Consider the following 18236-nt stretch of genomic DNA (forward strand, 5'->3'; position numbering starts at 1 on the left):
CCGTGTCAACGTGTTTTCAGTGTCGTTATCGTCGAGTGTGAACGGCTCCGTGTTTTTTGTGTATCTGTGACCACTATTTTTTGCACGTCACTCTGTTCATTTAAATTCTCCGTTTTTGTACTGTTATTGTCACCACTATGGCTGAAGAGCGGCGTAGCATGCCGCTGCCAACCTACCTGATTGTTCAGGTGTTAAAATAACAATAAATAAAAAAAAGCAGTTTTGACAGTCAGCTGCTCCTGACGAAGACGATGAAGCCTTCGGCCTGCGTTGACATGGCAAGAAGTCCGAGAATGTTTTATACAAAAGTGCCGTCGAGAAAGACTTCGTTTTCATGTTGTAAACTGTACATACATGAGATTTAATGAAGTTTGTTTTACATATTACAACTGGTTTGTTAAAATATAGGTTAAGTAGTTGAAGGTGGCTATGTTTCTTCGTTTTTTACAAACATGTTTTCTTTTAGAAGCTAGGTTCTTACGAGTTTTGCTACAAACATAATTTTTTATATCAAAGTTGGTCGATAGACGGCGGGAATGTGAGACGAAGGCCCGAAGTCGACAGGTGAAGCCAGGTCAACGACCCCAATGTCTCATGATGCGCCAACGTGAACTCTGGTGTTGCAGTTGCAGGAAACTGCCGATGGTCCTGCGGCAGGTCAGGTTGGCAACTCATCTTCAGAAAGATCGTCCGAGGATTACAAGAAATAGTCGAAGGGGCGATATCAATATTACCTAAGTATTTGACATATGCTATGCTTCCCTGGAATGGAATCTGATTAATATGTTCATTTCATCAGCAAATTTACTTTGCTTGCATGCACATCACTACGATCCACATACTTTGGGAACTTGTATTTTCCTCCAGCTGCCAGTTGACAACCTTGTTTTCTGGCTCTACTCTATTCCATTACTTCAAACTAAACCGTTTCTCACAGTTCGTAACGAAGTGTACAACGTATCGACATCCTTCACTCGCTTTAGTGTCCACCACAGACAATAACTAAATGTGTCTGTAGCGCAGTTGTGTGGGTGTCTCGCACACTGAACTCTGAAATTTATCTACAGGGCTATTACAAATGATTGAAGCGATTTCATAAATTCACTGTAGTTCCATTCATTGACATATGGTCACGACACACTACAGATACGTAGAAAAACTCATAAAGTTTTGTTCGGCTGAAGCCGCACTTCAGGTTTCTGCCGCCAGAGCGCTCGAGAGCGCAGTGAGACAAAATGGCGACAGGAGCCGAGAAAGCGTATGTCGTGCTTGAAATGCACTCACATCAGTCAGTCATAACAGTGCAACGACACTTCAGGACGAAGTTCAACAAAGATCCACCAACTGCTAACTCCATTCGTTACCGTTTACAATTGCTACAAGCCCTGACACCCGATGACAAAGTCAAACGCTTTGAATTTTCGGCGCGGTTGCAACAGCTCATGGAAGAGGATGCGTTCAGTGCGAAACTTGTTTTCAGTAATGAAGCAACATTTTTTCTTAATGGTGAAGTGAACAGACACAATGTGCGAATCTGGGCGGTAGAGAATCCTCACGCATTCGTGCAGCAAATTCGCAATTCACCAAAAGTTAATGTGTTTTGTGCAATCTCACGGTTTAAAGTTTACGGCCCCTTTTTCTTCTGCGAAAAAAACGTTACAGGACACGTGTATCTGGACATGCTGGAAAATTGGCTCATGCCACAACTGGAGACCGACAGCGCCGACTTCATCTTTCAACAGGATGGTGCTCCAGCGCACTTCCATCATGATGTTCGGCATTTCTTAAACAGGAGATTGGAAAACCGATGGATCGGTCGTGGTGGGGATCATGATCAGCAATTCATGTCATGGCCTCCACGCTCTCCCGACTTAACCCCATGCGATTTCTTTCTGTGGGGTTATGTGAAAGATTCAGTGTCTAAACCTCCTCTATCAAGAAACGTGCCAGAACTGCGAGCTCGCATCAACGATGCTTTCGAACTCATTGATGGGGACATGCTGCGCCGAGTGTGGGAGCAACTTGATTATCGGCTTGATGTCTGCCGAATCACTAAAGGGGCACATATCGAACATTTGTGAATGCCTAAAAAAACTTTTTGAGTTTTTTTATGTGTGTGCAAAGCATTGTGAAAATATCTCAAATAATAAAGTTATTGTAGAGCTGTGAAATCGCTTCAATCATTTGTAATAACCCTGTACTTTAATCACACGGACTGACACGCGGCGACGGTTGTCTGCAACAATCATTATTGCTGGCTACTGGCATGGCAGACGTTTAGTTCGTTTGCTGTTGTCATACAGCTCTCGGGTGTGCGTGCATCTACTTGGACTTAACACCATCACCAGGATTCACAGTAGATACGAGACGCCCGTGGAGTAACCATGTGGTTACACATTACTTCCTACTTGGTTGAGGTGAGTACACATTCACTATGCGTCTTCAGATGTTTGTCCGTGTGCATCACTTTACAAGTTCACTCATAGGAGTGTCCTATACTCTCCGCTTTATTAAACATGTGCTCTACTCAGAAGCACCATGTTCAGACATTTTTCCATTCGCAACTACTTTTATGTAATAATGTATAAGGCCTCTCTCTCTTTTAGTCCCCCGAATCGTTAAACTTCCTTCTGTGATGGCAAAGATGATATAAAATTTACTGTACATAAAGAGTTCAGATCATACACAAAACTTCCTTTTTTTGTATAATTTGGCCGTATTTCTCTGTATTAATCTCAGTTGCCTGATACTTACAAAGAAAAAACTTCAATACTCAGGACACCATTTAGATCTACATCAATACTCCACAAGCTGCCGGACGATGTGTGGTGGATGAAATTACAATGAAATCCAGACCTTTAGCTGCTGACAGGCGTTGATAAATATCAATGGGGGTAGTTGAAAATGTGTGCCCCAACTGAAACTCGAACCTGGGATCTTCTGCTTACATGGCAGACGCTCTACCCGTCTGAGCCACCGAGGACACAGAGGCTAGTGCGACTGCAGGGACTTATCTCTGGCACACTCCCCGTGAGACTCACATTCCCAACTTACTGTCCACAGACTACATTTGTATTGTCCCTGCCCACTATACTCATTACTCGCGGCAATCCACCGATTCCCGTAAGAGTTTGGGCAATGTGAGTGCATTATCACTGAAGAAGATCATTGGCCGGTAAGCATTATCTATATGAAGATGGTATCTGTTCTTTCGGTCATGGAAGAAACAGAAAGAACAGATACCATCTTCATGTAGATAATGCATACCGGCCAATAATCTTCTTCAATGCAGATGCACTCACATTGCCCGAACTCTAACAGGAGTCGGTAGATTGACTGCCGCGAGTAATGACTATAGTGGGAAGGAGCACTACAAATGTGTGTGTACAATAAGTTGGGAATGTGGATCTCATGGGGAGCGTGCCAGAGATAAGTCCCTGCAGTCGCGCTATCCTGTGTGTCCTTGGTGGCTCAGACGGATAGAGCGTCTACCATGTAAGCAAGAGATTCGAGTCCCGATCGGGGACATTTTCAACTGTCCCCGTTTATATTTATCAACGTCTGTCAGCAGCTCAAGGTGGGCATTTCACTGTATTTTCATTCTTCGAGAGCTGCAAGATCACCAATGATATCGGACATGTCCGAAAGAACAAAAATGGTTCAAATGGCTCTGAGCACTATGGGACTTAACTACTGAGGTCATCAGTCCCCTAGAACTTAGAACTACTTAAACCTAACTAACCTAAGGACAGCACACACATCCATGCCCGAGGCAGGATTCGAACCTGCGACCGCAGCGGTCGTGCGGTACCAGACCGTAGCGCCTAGAACCGCTCGGCCACCCCGGCCGGCTTCCGAAAGAACATATATCATCTTCATGTATGTGTGGTGAAGGTGGGTACACTTCATTGTTCCACTCTCGAATGGCGTGTGAGAAGAATGCCTCTGTATTAGCTTTTAACGTCTTGAATTTTCATTACGCGTTGAATGTTCATTTCGCGAGTTGTATGTGGGGGGAAGGTAATATACTTTCTGTCTCTTCTCAGAAAGTACTCTCTCAAAATTTCAGTAGTAAACCTCTCTCTGATGCGCAGCGCCTCTCTTGTAGCGTCTGCCAGTGCAGTGCGTTGAACATCTCTGTAATGATCTCGCCCTGACTAAACTATCACGCGACGAAACGCGCCGCTCTTCATCGGATTTTCTCTCTCTCTCTCACTCTCACTCTCTCTCTCTCTCTCCCTCTCTCTGTCTCTCCCTCTCTCTCTCTCTCCATCAGTTCTATCTGGTGAGGCTTCCAGACTGATGAACAATACTCAAGAATCGGTTGAACAAGTGCCTTGTAAGCCCTTCTCTTATGGATGAATAACATTTCTTCCTGTGGATCTCAGTCTGTCTTCTGCTTTTGTTACTATTTGTTTTATGCGGTCATTCCACTTACGGTCGCTCTGAATAGTTACTCCTAGATATTTTACGGTATACGGTTTTCCAGCAATTTATCATCAGTATTGAAGTTCTATAGCAGTGGATTTCTTTTCCTATGTATATGCAGTATATTCCATTTATTTACTCTCAGGGTCAACTGCCAGGGACTACACCATACACCAATCTCCTGTAGGTCATTCTGCAAATCGACATTTCCATCTGGCGTTGCTGCTTTCTTACAGACATCCTTCTATTCCTGCATCATACCACACAACAAATCGGAAAGAACAGTGGTAAAAATCCTCTGCATACAAGAAAGAGAACATGCTTCGAATTGCATGCAACAAAGATGCCTGACTTCAGTTGCAATCAAACATGCAGTGAACTATTCATGACCCACGTCAGAACTAGTATCATGACATTAGATTATTTACACGTAAAAAGATTAAGAATTCACTTAACTTAGACCAAGAAAATTTAATCAACCATCTTACTCTAGTTAAAAAGGTATAATGGTAGGTTAAAAAATTGTAGTCTAGTTTGTATACATTAAAACTAAGTTGATTAGTCTTGTATCATCTGTATATTAGACATTGTTTGAACAATTAAGATTCTTTTCTCAACAGTTCTGTCTTTTAATTAGAGGTTATTGCATATCTAATTCGTGCAACACAAAAGTTCGTGACGTGCTTCAGAAATTTACACTCCATTTGAAATGGCATCACTCATTAATTCCCATTCACTGTAAAAGTATGCTCCTTGAATACACAAACTTGACATCTCCCTTTCTCCAGAACTGTTAAAGTATCAATAAATAAATAAATACCTGTTCTCACTTAGTATTTAGAAAATATTAATGAGCAAAGACCAACTAATTATCTTTCTCTTGTTACAGTGTTTCATGCCAAATGTGTATGGATCGTCTATATACGCACAAGAATTAATGTCTCCAGTTACATTGACCTTTCACTTATAGGCTACATAATAACACGCTAGTAAACTGCAATTTAGATGTACACTCCTGGAAACTGAAATAAGAACACCGTGAATTCATTGTCCCAGGAAGGGGAAACTTTATTGACACATTCCTGGGGTCAGATACATCACATGATCACACTGACAGAACCACAGGCACATAGACACAGGCAACAGAGCATGCACAATGTCGGCACTAGTACAGTGTATATCCACCTTTCGCAGCAATGCAGGCTGCTATTCTCCCATGGAGACGATCGTAGAGATGCTGGATGTAGTCCTGTGGAACGGCTTGCCATGCCATTTCCACCTGGCGCCTCAGTTGGACCAGCGTTCGTGCTGGACGTGCAGACCGCGTGAGACGACGCTTCATCCAGTCCCAAACATGCTCAATGGGGGACAGATCCGGAGATCTTGCTGGCCAGGGTAGTTGACTTACACCTTCTAGAGCACGTTGGGTGGCACGGGATACATGCGGACGTGCATTGTCCTGTTGGAACAGCAAGTTCCCTTGCCGGTCTAGGAATGGTAGAACGATGGGTTCGATGACGGTTTGGATGTACCGTGCACTATTCAGTGTCCCCTCGACGATCACCAGTGGTGTACGGCCAGTGTAGGAGATCGCTCCCCACACCATGATGCCGGGTGTTGGCCCTGTGTGCCTCGGTCGTATGCAGTCCTGATTGTGGCGCTCACCTGCACGGCGCCAAACACGCATACGACCATCATTGGCACCAAGGCAGAAGCGACTCTCATCGCTGAAGACGACACGTCTCCATTCGTCCCTCCATTCACGCCTGTCGCGACACCACTGGAGGCGGGCTGCACGATGTTGGGGCGTGAGCGGAAGACGGCCTAACGGTGTGTGGGACCGTAGCCCAGCTTCATGGAGACGGTTGCGAATGGTCCTCGCCGATACCCCAGGAGCAACAGTGTCCCTAATTTGCTGGGAAGTGGCGGTGCGGTCCCCTACGGCACTGCGTAGGATCCTACGGTCTTGGCGTGCATCCGTGCGTCGCTGCGGTCCGGTCCCAGGTCGACGGACACGTGCACCTTCCGCCGACCACTGGCGACAACATCGATGTACTGTGGAGACCTCACGCCCCACGTGTTGAGCAATTCGGCGGTACGTCCACCCGGCCTCCCGCATGCCCACTATACGCCCTCGCTCAAAGTCCGTCAACTGCACATACGGTTCACGTCCACGCTGTCGCGGCATGCTACCAGTGTTAGATGGAGCTCCGTATGCCACGGCCATCTGGCTGACACTGGCGGCGGCGGTGCACAAATGCTGCGCAGCTAGCGCCATTCGACGGCCATCACCGCGGGTCCTGGTGTGTCCGCTGTGCCGTGCGTGTGATCATTGCTTGTACAGCCCTCTCGCAGTGTCCGGAGCAAGTATGGTGGGTCTGACACACCGGTGTCAATGTGTTCTTTCAAAAATGGCTCTGAGCACTATGGGACTCAACTGCTGAGGTCATTAGTCCCCTAGAACTTAGAACTAGTTAAACCTAACTAACCTAAGGACATCACAAACATCCATGCCCGAGGCAGGATTCGAACCTGCGACCGTAGCGGTCTTGCGGTTCCAGACTGCAGCGCCTTTAACCGCACGGCCACTTCGGCCGGCATGTGTTCTTTTTTCCATTTCCAGGAGTGTATATACAACACACAAAAATGAACTAGTAATACTTGAATTTCATCGACGAGTATATGAATACTTCATTTGTAAGCAATATTCCAGATTCTTACTTAGTTGACAAAGTCTATCATATAGGTACACAACAAATGATCGAAATATATTAAAAGCAGAAAGATAAGTACAAATGTCTTCATTGAATATGTTTGTTCAGGAGCTTCTGATGATATAGGCCTTTAATTTTATGAGGGTTGGGATATGCTATTAGTCAGCATCCTTTGTGTGGTTTTCTAATTATTCTGTTCAGATCAGTAATTGTCGCTTTTCCTTTTGTAAAAGTGAGGTTTTGGACGTGTTCCCATTAATATCTTTTCACCCATTTGAAAGGTTTTAGTGTGACATAATTTTTTTTATCGAAAGCTAACTTTCGCAAGAGTGCAGAGGTTGTCAGTGAAATGCGTGTTCGACGTATCATTTCTTCTTTTCACGCATCACTACCGGGCATGTGTGGGAACGGTTTATTCACTCATTCCTCCCACCTCTTCCTGACATAACTTCGGCAGGTGTGTGTCATGTGGAGGCACGTGGAAAGTTATTAACTATCTATTCAAAATGAGTTAAATATTCAATCCATTTTGTCTTTTTATGGGGTTTATATGTTCTAATGAAGTGATTGAATTCTCTGAAAACCTTCGCAGTTGGGTTCGACTTGGGATTAAATTCCGAAATTAAAACTTGTCTAAGGTGTTGTTCATGCAAAAGAGTTTTTCATGTCCTGCTAGTAAAATGTGAGGAGTCCTCTGAAAGAATGGCATGTTGTTTGCCATGTCTGTGAATGTAATCTTCTCTGATTCTCTTGATTGTGGGTGCTGCCTCTGCAGTCTTTGTGATATACAGCCTAACATACTTTGTAAACAAATCATATAGGACCACAATGTATTTAACTCTCCCTCTAGCTTGAAGAAGGGATCTGGCAATGCTAATGAACACAGTTTATCCTGGTTTGCATGTTAAAATGCTAACGTTTTAGATACATTTAAAGGTTTTTCCTTCTGGCATGTCGAGCATGTCATAATAATTGATACACATGTCGATGTAGGTTTCGGAGACAACAATGTAAAGTAATTTTCCTCTTGTGAGACCTTAACTTTTCCCGGCGAATCGAATGTTCAAATAACTTACGGGTTTGCTGCCGGGTGATGTCGTCGAACACCGCCGATATCTCGACAGGAGTACACCCTGCCATTCTCAAGGCACAAATGCAAGGAAGAAAAAGTGTGCAAGCAAATTTAATACCTCGGTTCATAGAGGAGAAACAAGGAAGACGCCACACACAAAACAAGTGTCAACACAACCAAAGATAACCAACATCAGAAATATCGATGGTTACTATTAATCAACAGGTGAGGTAGCACTAATTCTGTCCCTCTGTTTTTTGATGAGAGACTGAGCCGGATTCCAAGCATTTCTGTTAATAAGGTTGCTTGATAGTCTGATTTCAAAAGTTTCCTTAATAACACTATCCCAATAGCTTGACGTGCAAACCAGAATCTCCGTGTTGTTGTATTCCATAGGATGACCGGTGCCAAGGCAATGTTCTGCAGTAGCGGATTTGCTCGGCTGTTGTAAGCGTGTGCGACGCTTATGTTCAATACACCGGTCTTCCACAGTCCTAATTGTCTGACCAATATATGACATGCCACAACTGCAAGGAATACGATAGACCCCAGCCTTACGCAAAACCAAAATCATCTTTTACGGACGCCAACAGGGCCTTGATCTTAGAAGGTGGTCGAAAAACACATTTCACATCCTGTTGGAAATGCTTCCTGCGTAAGGCAAAAAGGCCGTAGACATAGGTGCCACTTCGTTGTTATCGTCACTCACCCGTTGCACTGAAGGCTGATGGCGCAACGCACGTTTGATCTGCCTCTCACTATAACCATTATGACGAATGGTGACTTCGAGATGTGCTGGCTCAGCTGCCAAACTTTCAGGGTCTGAGATAACGTGGGCCCTGTGAACCAAGGTGCGAAGTACTCCTTCACGCTGAGCTGGATGGTGACAACTATCAGCTCGCAGATACAAGTCAGTGTGGGTGTGCTTCCTATAAACAGAATGTCCCAACGTACCATCAGTCTTCCTTTTGACCAACACATCAAGGAGGGGAAGGCATCCATTCTTTTCCACCTCCATAGTGAACTGAATATTCGGGTGGATTGAATTCAGGTGTTCCAAAAACCAGTTTCTTTCAACAACAACAACACATTAGACGAGGAGTATTCCAAAACTAAGGCCCGGTGACCAATATTTAATTAATGTTAGGCCTGAATGAAGTTTCATGTACGCAGCACTTTCTACCGACTCTTTAGGAAACTAGTATTGGTTCGATTCAGTAGTCGTCTGCCACTTGGTGAGAGCAGACCGCAATGGCCAAGACAATCGTAGATCCGCCCGTCGTGAACCGCGCAGTGTGATTAAATTTTACTGACAAAAGGATCTTCAGCTGCTGAAATACATCGTGAATTATGCCTGGAAAATGGACCTGAAATAATGAGTGAGAAACAAGTTCTAAAATGGTGTCAAGAATTTCAAAATGGCCACACATATGTTTACAATGAAAAACGGAGTGGCAGGCCTGGTATTCAGACAGACGACATAGTTGGACAAGTGAACCAAAAACTGAAGTGGTCAGCGATTGACGATTAGTAGTCGGCTAATGAATTCCAGAATGTTGCTCAAACTTCAGTTTACAGGATTGTTACTGAACTGTTGGATATCACAAACTGTGTGCGATGCAGGTTTCAGAAATGCTCACTGATCAGCACAAAGAGAACATTTGTTTTCCCAAACTGTTACTGGCGACGAGACGTGGATATTGTACACCAATGCAGAATCGAAACAACAATCAATGCAGTGGCGCCATTCGGGTTCATCCAAACCAAGAAAGATTTAGCAGTCTCCTTTTTCGGGTCGAAAAATGACAGCTACCGTTCTTTGGGACGAAAATAGCGTTCTTTTGATTGATTTCATGGACCGTGAGTCAGCTATTACAGCTGACGTATACTATGATATGCTAATCAAACTGAGACGTGCAATCCAAAATCGACGCCGCGGAAAACTGTCGTCAGGCAGAATCCTCCTTCACGACAACGCACGCCCTCACACCGCTGCCAAAACCAAGAAGAAGATTCAAAATTTTCATTGGGAACTTTTTGATCACTCTCCGTACAATCCCAGCCTTGCACCTAGCGACTATTTCCTCGTTCTGCATTTGAAAAAAAAAAATGAAATCAAAACTGCCGTTGCCAGCTGGTTGTACTCTCAGGTTGCAGTCTTCTATGTAGAGGGGTTAAAGAAGTGATGCACCGTTACAGAAAGTGTATGGATGTGAAAGGTGATTGTGTGGAAAATTAAAGTAGATAACTAGTAAAATATTACTGTCAATAAAAACCCTTTCTCATGAGCTAATTTTTTATGACCAAACGGAGTTTAGTTTTGGAATATGCCTCCTAGTCTGACGCCAGTTCAAACACGTCTGAAAATTCGGGGAGCCCTTGTAGTAATCCTGAAAGAGTGTTTGCAACCACATTATCCTTACCTTTTATGTGTGCACTATCTTATTACACACAAGAAAAGAAGTTTTGCATCACTCCAGTTCCCTGAACTCCTGAGGATTGACGTTGACTGTGGATATTGTATCACAGACGCAGTCCCTTAGACTGTTCAGAGATGTCACTAAATCCGCCCAAAGATGTACACAACCATGCATGAGCAAAGCCTATTAGACGGAGGGGGGGTCCGACAGCCGATCAGTTCCAGTCATTCCACCAGGAAGGAGGTGCACGGCTTGTGTTGTCTGTACTTCAACGATGCCTAGACGGTCAATATCGCGGCTTCATCGCGTCCGCATTGTTACTTTGTGCCAGGAAGGGTTCTCAACAAGGGAAGTGTCGAGACGTCTCAGAGTGTTCGCACATGGAGGAGATACAGAGAGACAGGAACTGTCGATGACATGCCTCGTTCAGGCCGCCCAAGGGCTACTACTGCAGTGGATGACCGCTACCTACGGATTATGGCTCGGAGGAACCCTGACAGCAACGCCACTATGTTGAATAATGCTTTTCGTTCAACCACAGGACGTCGTGTTATGACTCAAACTGTGTGAAATAGGCTGCATGATGCACAACTTCACTCCCGACGTCCATATCGAGGTCCATTTTTGCAACCACGACACCATGCAGCCCGGTACAGAAGGGCCCAACAACATGCCGAATGGACCGCTCAGGTTTGGCATCACTTTCTCTTCACCGATGGATGCTGCACATGCCTTCAACCAGACAATCGTCGGAGATTTGTTTGGAGGCAACTCGGTCAGGCTGAACGCCTTAGACACACTGTTCAGCGAGTGCAGCAAGGTGAAGGTTCCCTGATGCTTTGTGATGGCATTATGTGGGGCCGACGTACGCGTCATGGAAGGCGCCGTAACGGCTGTACGATACGAAAATGCCATCCTCCGTAGATAGTGCAACCATACTGGCACCTTATTGGGAAGGTATTCGCGCCCCCATTGTGCATATCTTGTGAATGTCTTCCTTCAAGATAACGACATCGGTCGACAAGAGTGGCCAGCATGTTCTCCGACATGGACCCTATCGAACATGCCTGGAATAGATTGAAAAGGGCTGTTTATGAACGACGTGACCCACCAACCACTCTGAGGGATCTACGCCGAATCGCCATTGAGGAGTAGGACAATCTGGACCAACAGTGCCCTCTTGAGCTTGTGGCTAGTATGCCACGACGAATACAGGCATGCATCAGTGCAAGAGGACGTGCTACTAGGTATTAGAGGTACCGGTGTGTACAGCAGTCTGGACCACCACCTATGAAGGTCTCGCTGTATGGTGGTACAACATGCAATGTATGGTTTTCATGAGCAATAAAAAAGGCGAAAATGATGTTTATGTTGATCTCTATTCCAATTTTCTGTACAGGTTCCGGAACTCTCGGAACCTAGGTGATGCAAAACTTTTTGATGTGACCAGTATACGAGCTTTGGATGAAGTAATTTACAAGTTACCACGCAACTTAAAGCTTGATGGTCACAAAAGACTCGTATTTGTTTCCCCTATACGTAATATGAGGCACCGCCTTATCGTAGCACTGTCCGTGTGGGCGGGAGAGTTTGTGTGCTCCAAGGAAGCTGAGAGCTATATCGGCGGTAGCGTAGCTACTGGCAGGTCCAACCTAGCCGGACAGGTCTCAGCAGAGGAGCCAGACAAAGTGTGCCTCAGAACGACCCGTCTTATATCCTATATCCTATATATCCTATTCCCTACCCTCTCCTCAGTTACCATTCATTTTCTTTCTCTAATTACCTTAACACACGACTGCCTTGTGGTTGGTCTCGGGAGGGATGAAGGCTAGGGGAGAAAACCCTGAAAGAAAAATCTGGAGTGGGGCCCCAAAGGCGGTTGGAAGGCGTACTACGTCCCCTTTCGGCAGCTCCTGCAACCGAAGTGATACCAGACGTATTGGCTTGCCTTTCCTCTGGATATTATCATTTAGGTCGAGAGGGAGACCGTGATGATTGGGGAACTCACGTGTCTTCATATTTATCGCTCAGGCTTGCAGCATCCTCGAGAGGACACTTCAGCGACGTCCAGTGACTTCGGCACAACACGGAAAGAGGCAGTTACCGGTTATAAGCTCTGTCTGTTTGGCGTAAGACTCGAGTTCCAGGGGCCACTTCCGACGGTGGGAGAGATCATTGCATCTCATTGGACAGCTACCGCCCGCCTCAAGCTGCGCAGCCCCCAGCTAATAAGGTGCTGTCCCGCCACTATCCGCCTGCTTCACGAGGTGTGTGGAGCTTAGAAGTAATCTTCGACAAGCGGGTTGATATAGCACACCTACCAACAACAAAAATGAAATAATAAGGAAATCACTATTTCGTATTGCCACCTGGAATGTTAGGACCATGTGTCCAAGGTACATTGACGATGCCCAAGAGGTTGATTTCATCCGTAAGACTGCCGTAATTGACAGAGAGCTCCATCGTTTGAATGTAGACATCGCGGGACTGCAGGAGACGCGGCTTCCAGACGCGGGCTCTATCAGGGAGGATAATTACACATTCTTCTGGCAGGGGAAGTCTCAAGATGAGCCAAGACTTCATGGCGTAGGATTTGCTGTTAAAAACGCCCTCCTGGACTGTACTGTGCCACCATCCGGTGGAACAGAGCGAATTATTGATTTGAAAATATGCTCCTCAAGTGGCACTGTCAACATCCTAAATGTGTACGCTCCTACCTTATCATCCAGCATGGAAGAGAAGGATCTGTTTATGACTTACTCAGTGACAGAATAGCCAAGGTACCTAGCACCGAGACACTGTATATTCTAGGGGACTTTAATGCTAGAGTTGGATCAGATAACGACATATGGCCGAATTGCCTGGGACATCATGGGGTGGGAAAAATGAATGAAAATGGCCAGAGACTGCTTGAAGTTTGCTGCTTTTATGGACTCTGTATCACAAACACATATTTCCAGCTTAAGGATCAGCACAAGGTGCCTTGGAGACACCCGCGCTCTCATCACTGGCATCAACTTGACTTAGTCATAGCTAGGCGTACTGGTCTCAAAAATGTGCTACTGACACGAAGTTATCATAGTGCTGATTGCAACACAGACCACGCCCTAGTGGCGTGCACATTGAGGCTCACTCCTACGAAACGTCACCACGCTAAACCGAGAGGTCATCCCCGTATCAACACAGATCATGTTCATGACACACAAAGAAAGCAGGATTTTGCCAGTAATTTTGAAAGTGCCTTCCCAGGAAACGTGCAAGCAGAAAGGAATGTTGATAAGAAATGGGCAAAACTCACGGATGCAATCTACAACTCAGCAGTATTGGCCTATGGAGTAAAAGGAAAAAGAAATAAGGACTGGTACGAGCAAAATTTGGAAGAAATGGAACCAGTCACTGAGGCTAAACGGAAAGCCCTGCTTGCTTACAAAAGAAACCCAAATGAAAGAACTCGAGATGACCTACGAAAAGCAAAGAACATGGCACAGCAAACATCCAGTAGATGCGCAAATAACTACTGGCTGAATTTATGTGCAGGTATACAGAAAGCGGCCGACTCAGGGAATGCTAAGGCAATGTACGATGGTATTAAGAAAGCAATTGGACCAACTGTCAGAAAAACAGCTCCTCTGATGTCCAAGACGGGTGAAGTCATTACTGATTAAGGCAAACAAATGGAACGCTGGGTTGAACACTACCTCGAGTTGTATGCAGCCGAGAATGAAGTTAGCAAGGATGCATGTGACGCCATCAAACAAATGCCAGTTATGGAAGAACTAGATGCAATGCCTACTATGGAAGAACTTAGTAGAGAAATAGATTCTCTTGCTAACGGAAAGGCCCCAGGTGAAGATGGGATCCCTGCAGAGGTTATTAAGTATAACAAGTCTGTTCTTCTCAAACATTTATATTCACTTATCACAACCAGCTGGGAAGAAGGTTATGTCCCGATGAGTATGCGGAATTCAAGGATAGTTACTATATATAAACAGAAAGGGAACAGAAGTGACTGTAACAATTACCGAGGCATTTCATTACTAAGTGTAGCTGGGAAAGCTTATGCAAGAGTCATCCTAATGCGATTACAGATCTTAGCTTCCAGAATCTACCCGAATCTCAGTGTGGCTTCAGGCCCGGCCGATCAACCGTAGATATGATCTTCTCCTTAAGACAGCTACAAGAGAAATGTCGTGAGCAGCAGAGGCCACTTTATATTGCTTTCATTGACCTTGTTAAAACGTTTGATTTAGTGAGCAGAAATGGGCTTTTCAAACTGTTGCAGAAGATTGGATGCCCACCTAAACTACTACAGATAATTGTCTCTTTCCATGAGAAAACACAAGCAACAATTTGCTTCAACGGTAAAACATCAGAAGCATTCCCTGTTAATAGCGATGTGAAACAGGGGTGTGTTCTAGCTCCTACATTATTTGGGATTTTCTTTTCCCTTCTGCTCAGATTTGCCTTTGAAGACTGTGAGGAGGGAGTGTATCTACATACGAGGTCTGATGGGAATCTTTTCAACATTGCTCGCCTCAAGGCCAAGATCAAAGTAAATACAGTTGTTATCCGTGAGTTGTTATATGCGGACGATGCAGCTCTAGTAGCGAACACAGAAGGTGAGCTGTAGTATATAATCAACAAATTATCAAATGCCTGTGAAAATTTTGGTCTACTCATCAGCCTTCAAAAGACTAAGATCATGGCGCAGAGCACTACCAACCTTCCATCCATTAGCATTGATGGCAATCCTCTCCAGATAGTTGATGACTTTACCTACTTGGGATCCACAATATGTAGCAACTTGTCCATGGACACTGAACTTACTAACAGAATCGCAAAGGCATCATCTGTCATGGCTAGATTGAAAAACAGAGTATGGAACAACGGACTGCTTACCACAAAAACTAAATAAAAAGTCTACAACGCTTGTGTTATAAGCACCCTTCTCTATAGCTGTGAGACACGGACAACTCTTTCTAGGCAAGAATCTCGACTCAACAGCTTCCATCTCCGCTGTCTCCGGAAGATCCTTCAGATCTCTTGGAGAGATATAGTACCCAACATCGAAGTCTTTCAGCGTGCAAGCACAACCAGCATCTTTGCACTCCTGAGTCATCGACGTCTAAGATGGTTGGGACATGTCAGGCGCATGGATCCTGAACGGATACCGAAACAGCTGCTGTATGGCGAACTTCAGGAAGGTGTGAGGCCAGTGGGACGACCACATCTTCGTTTCAAGGATTTCTGCAAGAGAGACCTGATCAAGACCAGAATCAATCCAAGTCGCTGGGAAAGCATTGCAGATGACCGTGTCAAGTGGCGAGTGACTGTGCGCAACGGCGTCAAGCTCTCAGAGGACGAACGCACACAGGAACAAATCAGGAAGAGGACAAAGCGAAGAGACAAATTTCACATGTCCAAACTGCAGTAGGGACAGCCACTCTCGAGTGGGACTTTTTAGCCACAGCAGACGCTGCTGACTCTGAACCAAGCATGCTACACCATCATCCCTCAAGGATGGACGGATGCCATTATACGTAATAATTAAACTTTTTAAACGGCCATACAAAAGCTAGAGCTTCCAGCTAGAGGTGAGCAGGATCACATTCTGTTAATACCCCACCTTCTCTATGGTCTGAAATAGACAGACATCCAACCCAGAACATAGTGCATCAGATGCAATGCAGAAATCCTTTTCCATATCTGGGTGGCGTAGAATTTCTGATGAAAATAGAGCATTTTTGATCTTTTCAAAAACCTCCTGGCATTGTTTTGTACAAAACCATATGCCTTTTTATGTCACATGTATAGCAAGACATGACTGCAATGGTCATCCAAAGAAGAAAGTGAGTCCAAAAAATGTCTTTCATTTTTCTTGAGTGGGAGATGGGAAATTCTCTATAGCTTTTATTTCCTCAGGATCTGGTATAATTTCTGTGGATAAAATGATATTGCTGAGAAAGTTAATCTTATCCTTGGCGGATCTTGATTCCTCCGGCAACAATTGACAGTCCTCTTCACAAGCTGGAGTAGTTATCAGCAAATCTTCCACATAGAGCGTAAATTCTTCTAATGGCTCCGGGCAGAGCACTATATCCAGAGCTATCATGAAAACTCCTGACCTAACATTTAGTATAAAAGGTAATACCCTAACCTGATGATATCTACCCACGAAAATTAAATCTGTGTATTTACATGTTTCTGTATTTAGGGCCACTAAAAGTCGAAGATCAGTTGTTGTTAGAAATTGTACTTCGTTAAATTTTTTTAACTGTCTGGCATAGTTCTGACTGGCACTATAATTTTATTGATAGCCCTAGCGTTCAAAAATAAGCGTACCCCTCCTCCAAGTTTTGTAATTGCCAGTAGTTGTCTCCTGTATTGCGATAAAGAAGTCTCAATTATACCCCAATGTAACATCGCTGTATTTCTCGTTTTACCACCTCCCTTCATGTCCACAGGATGGAGTACGTCATACATCAGCACTTTTCATGGGGAAGCACTTCCATAAGATATGGGTACCCTTTATGATTCCAGGTTTACTGGAAAAGACATGGCATATAATAATAATAAATTCGCTAGTTCTACTCTTTGTTCGTCACTTAAGCATTCTCATTCCATGGTTTGGTTGTGCATGTGAACTGAGTTACCTTGCACATCATTGCAATCATTTGATACTGATGCAGTACAAGAGCAGGGTTGGTGACTGAGTAAACAGTACCTTAATTTTTACCCTTTGGAAAAATCTGGCATGTCGTGCCTTAGCTTGCAATAAATCAAAAACAAAACTCCTTCCATCTACTATCAAATAGCATTTATTGCCCGGAAGATCAATTTTAGTATTCACCCATTGCAATCCATTCTGATAAAACAGTTCACAGACTGTCCTTTTACCACGAGAAACGTGCTTCTTATGGCTCCGCCCTCGAATATGTGTTTACATATTTTAATTCTGGCATCTGGTGCCAATACCACCAGACAGTATACAGTTTTGAACGGGCAGAGCGCATAGTTTTATTGTCTTAGTTCTTGTTTTAAAGAAAATGCTCGCGATCACGTAACACTAGCACCTGTGTTGAGAATCATTGTCCTTGGGATCCACCCACTACAGCAGTAACTGCTGCCTGAACTAGTTCTGTTGCGAGTTCTCCGCATTACTGTCTCATCGCATAGTTGTTATCAATGGCATCATTATACCGTAACATACAAAGCTGTTTATTAGACCTGGTGCCCCCATCCCACCCAACGAGTGTCATCAGGGAGCGTGATGTGGTCGCATCTAGTTTGATCTCTTTCATATACAAATTGTGTGGTTCTGTGATGGTGCCCAATTTGGAGGTGGGCCTGTATTTGACACAAGTCTATTTCAGTGGTTATTTTTTGACGTGGTGGCATGTTTTCCATGTTTGGTGGCCATTGATTGCCAAAATGCAGCTGCCACTGACTGTTGATTCATATTCCATTCCGGATTGTATCTTTTACTATGATTTTTTGGCCGCCTATAAAAATGCAGCGAATTCTGCATGTATACAGTTCTGTTTCGGTTTGCAGGGCCTGCATACGGTGCTGCATCATTACACAATATTCATTGCTACGGCG

Source organism: Schistocerca nitens, chromosome 6 (genome assembly GCF_023898315.1).
Source record: "Schistocerca nitens isolate TAMUIC-IGC-003100 chromosome 6, iqSchNite1.1, whole genome shotgun sequence".
In the NCBI taxonomy this organism is placed as follows: Eukaryota; Metazoa; Arthropoda; class Insecta; order Orthoptera; family Acrididae; genus Schistocerca; species Schistocerca nitens.